This window comes from Aegilops tauschii, chromosome 5 (assembly GCF_002575655.3).
Source record: "Aegilops tauschii subsp. strangulata cultivar AL8/78 chromosome 5, Aet v6.0, whole genome shotgun sequence".
Classification (NCBI taxonomy): domain Eukaryota; kingdom Viridiplantae; phylum Streptophyta; class Magnoliopsida; order Poales; family Poaceae; genus Aegilops; species Aegilops tauschii.
In genome coordinates this window covers 498,757,890-498,764,061 of record NC_053039.3, presented here as the reverse complement: position 1 = coordinate 498,764,061, position 6,172 = coordinate 498,757,890, and the positions used below count along the sequence as shown (strand labels likewise).

The window sequence follows — 6,172 nt, the reverse complement described above, 5'->3', positions numbered from 1 at the left end:
GACGAGGCTCCGAATGGTGGCTCTCCACTCGTCGAGCTTCTCCGCGGCGGGAGGGAAGTCGAGGAGTAACTGCACGCGCCAAAGCTTCTGCTGGCGTGGGTGGAGGCGAAAGCTGCGTGGACCGTGGTGTGCTTCGACTTCTAACCACGTTAGAAGGAGCTCTATCACGGCCCAGCGGCTGCGTGCCATTTTCGCCAGCACTTCGGCGGGCATGCTGGCCTCCTTCGTCCCGCGGACGGTGTACAGGGCTCTTCCCATGGCGGTGTCCAGGGTCACCGGTGTGGTGACGCTGCTCGTCGCGCACATCCTGGGAAGAGCGCGCTGCGGGCGCCGGGGTGGGCGTCTTGGAGGTCGTCGCGCCGCTCGTGGGTGGCACGGCGACGCCCCCGGAGGGCCCCGCGCCGCCTGCGGGGGTCCCAACTCCGTCTCTGGATTTTGTGGCGTGCGGCCCGTCGTCTCGCGCACGAACGGCGCCGCTCGCCAGGCTCTGACTGCCAGGGCGATGTTGGTGCTCGCGGGCCGCGCCTCAGGTCCTGTCCGCGACCGGCCCGCTGCTCGCCCGCACCGATACGGGCCGTCCGGCTCCCGACATACCGACCGCAGTGGCCGCCTTCTTCTTGGGAGCCATGGCGATGAAGAACTGCCAAGCTGACTGCTAAACCAGATCCTCACAACTACGCCCCCTACCTGGCGCGCCAGAGATGTCGGTGGGAACGACACCTATGGGATCACTGGAATCCCTTCTACGGTCGGCGGGCGCGGGGTCATGAGAAGAGCAGGTTTAGCAGCTAGCACACGGGTTGCCACGAGGATGCGTAAAACCCTAGTCCTGCTTTGGTGGATGTATTTGAGTGCTCTTGTGTTCTTGAGCTAGCTATGGGGTGCAACTCGCCCCAAAAAGCCGAATCCCTCTCCTGGTCGCCTCGGACCTCCTTTTATAGGGAAAAGGGGTTGCCACAGTAGCACACAGGAGGTGGCAAGGGGTACAGTACGTGAGCTTATCGCTCAGCATTACGGGACAAGGCGCATTAAATGCGCCACTTAGGTGTCCATTAGCTTTATTGCCCGTCCCGTCCGTCGCCGCTACGCCTCGGTTCGACACGCGCCTGGGCCAGCGATGCGTGCGGTGCCATGTAGGCAGGCAGGCAGCTGAGGTGGCGCGGTGGCAGGGCCTTCGCAAAGATCTGCATGCCACCACGCAGGTGCTTGCTGAGTTAGCGTAGAGTTCGCCCGTCGCTACGCAGGTACCTGCCCAGCTGTTTGAGCTAGTAGCTGCTTGGGGACGGTGGTGGAGTCTTGACTGGCGCGGGCCTGGCAGTGGCCCCGCCGACGCCTTCGGCAAGGGTCCTGCCGCGGGCCTGGCAAGGGTCTTGCCGTGGCGTTGAAGTCGTCCCCGTCAAGGCGCTTGCCGGGGGCCTTGTGGCTTTCCCCGGCTAGGATCCCGCCGAGGGTCGCCGTCTTCTGGTCCTCATCTGATCTTGTGCATTCATGATCTTGACAAAGATCTGCATGCCACCACGGAGGTGCCTTCCGAGCCCTGGTCCCAATGTAGTTGGTTGGGTCGGAACCCGTGGGCTCAAGGGTTGCTCACTCTGTTGTCGTTGGGCAAGTTGCCCCGTCAAGGCTCTTGCCGGGGCCGTGGAGGTCGCCTCGGCAAGGGTCTTGCTGGGGTAGTCCACCTCGCCCCTCTGCTCTTTGCGTCTCTTGTCTTGGCGTTGCCTTGGTTTGGCTTGTGCTTCGGCTTCCCTCCGGCTTCCCTCCTCTGCCTTACTAAGTGTGGCCGCGGCGCGTGGCTCTGACTGTCCGTGCACAAGTAAAGGGGTCAAAAGGGGGAGCCCCTACTTTTGCACACCAACACATTATTATTCCCAATCAAGGTAGACAAAAGGCATATCATTGGGATCAGAAGAAACACTCTTATTAGCAAACAATTTCATAAGTTCATCCATCTTTCCACTCAAAACATTAATCTCTTCAATTGCATGCACCTTTACTAGTAGATCTTTCAGTGTGCTATTGAGAATAATTAACCATAATATTTTCTAGGAGTTTAGTAGCTTCTCCTAAAGTGATTTCCATAAAAGTGCCTCCCGTGGCCGAATCTAAAAGATTTCTAGAAGCAAAATTCAATCCGGCATAAATTTTTGTATAATCATCCATAAATTCAAACCATGTGTAGGGCAATTACGTATCATTAATTTCATCCTCTCCCAAGCTTGTGCAACATGTTCATGATCAAGTTGATTAAAATTCATAATATCATTTCTAACAGAGATAATCTTAGCGGGAGGAAAATATTTAAAGATAAAAGCATCTTTGCACTTATTCCAAGAATCAATACTATTTTTAGGCAAAGACGAAAACCAAGTTTTAGCACGATCTCTAAGCGAAAAAGAAATAGCTTTAATTTAACAATATCATTGTTCACATCTTTCTTTTTTTGATATCACACAAACACTATAAGAAACTTGTTAATCCATGACGGATTTCGCATGACAATTTCGAAATCTGTCATGGACGACCCAGTACAGCCTGCTGAGCCCGCTAAAGCCCGCTCAAGCCCGCCTAAGCATTCCCCGTATATAATGCAAACCCTAAAACTTGCTCCCCAGCCCCCTCCCTCCCCCCTCCTCCGCAGCCTTTCCTCTCGCGAGCCCCCTCTCTCCCACACGCGACTCCTCGCGCCGCCGCCCGATTCCGTCGACTTCCCGCGGGTATGGCCGGTGCGCAGCACACCCCCATCTTCCTCTCGCTCCGCTCCTTCCTCCCCTCTAGCTAGATTCACAGCTCCCGGCCAGCAGCGCTTGCCAGCAGGCCCTCCCCATGGCTAGGGTTTCGGCGCCGGGGCAGCTCCGATGGATCCTCCCCGTCGCCTACTGCCGGTGCTGCTAGAACGGGGTGGCGCGGATGCCTTCCTCCCGCAGGATGTGCTGAGGCGATGCAACCTGCAGCGGCATACTCGGGAGTCGGGATGAGCGCGGGCGCCACGGCCTTGTCTCGCTCGACGATGGTGGCCGCGAACGCCGGTGGTCCTTCTCGTCCTCTACCTCCAAGGACGTGCTTCGGTACAACTCAGGCACCCCTGCCCCTGAAGCCTGTCCTCTCATCTGGTGATGTACAGATCGTCCTCGCGTGCGTCGATTTTCCTCCTCCTCGACGCGGCACCTGCAACCTAGATGTGGACGTGGTGAGCTCCCTCTCTCTCCCTTCCTGTACCCAAAATCTGGATGGCACTTGTATCTGTAGTCACTTGCTTCTATACATACATACGCATGAATAAGTTTCTCATTAATTTTTGAGTACATTCTATTGAACCTAATTGTACTTGCTGCCCTGTAAGCTATGTGAAGGAATTGTTTCATTGAAAGGGCCAAACACAATGATAACGACTCTTGCATTAGTTGAAGGGGTCAATGAAATAGCATCAAAATATATTGAATTGAAATGTACTAATATATTGAAGTGAAAGTTACTATGCACATAATTTTGCAGAGCTAAATATATTGTGGCTATCCTACCCTGATTGCAATATATTGAAGTGCAAAAGGATTTGGATGTGAGATGTAGGCACGTTCATTCTGTTAACTGGTAGTTTTTACCGTGTGGCAATATATTTTGGGTCTGTTTGGATGGATACCAATGCCGGCCTTACCAATTTATTGGTTGTGCCCGTGACTTTTGGATACTGCTTGGATTGAAGCCATTTTTGGCTCGCCCAGCTCAGGTCGGCCGCGCCCCTAAGGATTTTCGCCAATTAGCGGGCGAAACGAAGGCGTGGAAAACGTCTGCCAATAATTTGGCAGCCAAATCGTGCGCACGTCTTATTATCCTGGCCGACCGCACGACGTCGTCGGCAGTGGCCGAATCCGCCACCATTCTTGACGCCTTGCACTGTCCGCTAGGCTAATTAAGATACAAATTAAACCATGACATCGTGAAGCTCCAACTAAGCCTGGTTGTGATTATATTCAATTCAGTCTTGCTAATATGATAGTAGTGTTTTATCGGTTCATTATGCATGCTGTAAATTCTTGAAACCAAACTATACACTACCTGGTACAATCCAAACAAATATTGGCATGTCTGCTGGCTTTAAACATTTTGGAAGAATTTAGTTAGTGAAGTAAGACATTTTGGAAGGCATAATTCTTTTAAGATTTTGGTTCAGTTTAGAAAACATTTACATGTTAGTCTTAGTGAAATGAAACTGCACTTCTGATTTTCAACCAATCTCTTTGCTCTGGACAATATAGTCGGTACACCTCTGCTTGGTCGATGCCGACAATATAGCAGTAGCAGTACAGTTTAAGTTTTGGATTTGTTAAGATGTAGTCTTGGCCTTGCATCTTCAGTTTAGGTTTGCATTACAAAGATTGCTCTGTACTTTGCTTGTTTTCATATTAGCTTTATTGGTGGGGTTGCTGAATGTAAGATTGCTCTGTACTTATTTCCTGTGCTTACAACCTACTAGCAGCAGTATTTTAACTGCTTAAAGCCATTTGCTCTTGTTATTCATGATGTTGCAAATTTCTGTAAGGTATTCGAAAATAGTTCAAGAGTAACTCATTTGCATTACAATGAACCAAAAGATGCTAGAGTGGTGTTCACACTTATTTTGATACGTACGAGCATATTTTCAAGCAGCTAAAGCTGCAAGTTATAGACAGAGTTTACGTAATGTTGCTGCTTCTATTCCGCACACTAAAAAGGCAGCTTGTACTTGGAGCTGAATGGAAATATTCTGTAATTTTTGTTTGATAAGTTTTTTCCATTCCATTGATCCAGGTTTGGGTCTTCTCAATAAGTACACGATGTAGCAGAGCTTGTGGCATCAACCAAGGAGCTTGAGGCGTTGCATGTTGAAAAAAAAAATCAAGAAACACATGTAAGTACTATGGTGCAGCAGTTCCATTATTTCCATTCCATGGCATATGGGATGAATCACTAATGCTCTTTCTATGCAACATGGGACATGATTTCTTACATGGCATTCTTCTCCTTGACCGATGTGTAAAATTGTGGTGTACTGTTGTATTATGCCCTCTGCTGTGCTCCTTGCTAGTATATTGTAACCAGGGAGTACTCTCAGCCATATCAGTATCGCACACGTTGAGAATTCGTCTTTGGGAGCTTGCATATTTTATTAGTTGCCAGTTTAACTCGTCCAGAGAAGAAATTCAGTTTAAAGACATGTATTAAATGCAAGAAAATGTAAGTGGGCAACCCCTAGCCCTTATCATATATAATCGTTATGCACAGTAGTACTTGAATAATTATATCAATTTAGGTTTCTAATTTTTTCGGCGGATTTATGGCCTCAACTTTTGATGCTACAGCACTTGAGTTCTGTGATGTATAATTTGTTATGTTGTCACTTATAGGTCATCTCTAGAAATGTCTAATGTTTGTTCTAATTTTGTGCAGATCATGTTATTCCTACTTGGTGCAGCCTATCACATATGCCATGACATGGTGTAGTTGCGATCAAGAGGGGGCGAACGACAAGAAGTTGAATAAGAATCTTTTGTATATGTTTTTGATGTAAACTGGATTGTGTTGGTTCTAACCTTGCTATGTGTTGTATTTCGTCAATTGATGTTGTAAATTGTCTATTCACGGAGGATTTTGTAGATTGTTATGTTGTAGATACACGTGGATGGCTTCATAAATACTCATTGTCTTGGGACAAAGTTGGCATTATGATCTGTGTAATGCTAAAATAATGTACTTGCTCAAAATTTCATGGAGGGAAATGGGTTAATTTGTCGGACAAAATTTAAATTTTGCATAAATCCATGACGGTTTCTATGACAAAAACAGTATCCATGTAGGCAGCCACGTCATTCCAATAGGTTTATCCAAAATGCTACGTGGCGCTTGTCTGTGACGGCCCATTCCGTCACAAACGCTCGGGCCTAGTTTGGGCTGGGCGGGCCAGGGGCTAGACCTGTGACGGTCAAGATCCGTCATGGAAGGTGAGGTGTCAAATTATGACGCGATATACATGACGGATTTCAAATCCGTCATGCCCGGTCATCCTTGACGGATTTTCACTGCCCCGTGACGGATTGGAACCGTCATGTATTAACAGATTTCTTGTAGTGAAATCAACAAAGCTATTTAGATGTGTAGCGGCATCTTCACTAGGAATCCGGCGAATTGATCTTTCATG

General features: G+C 48.7%; 1 long non-coding RNA gene across 1 annotated transcript; it reads left to right on the top strand.

Moving 5' to 3' along the window:
• The first annotated feature begins 2,634 nt into the window (after positions 1-2,634).
• Positions 2,635-5,747, top strand: LOC109759408 (uncharacterized). Its single transcript, XR_002232080.4, has 3 exons — positions 2,635-3,187; positions 4,786-4,885; positions 5,425-5,747. It is a non-coding gene; the product is annotated as an uncharacterized lncRNA (long non-coding RNA).
• Positions 5,748-6,172: the final 425 nt, after the last annotated feature.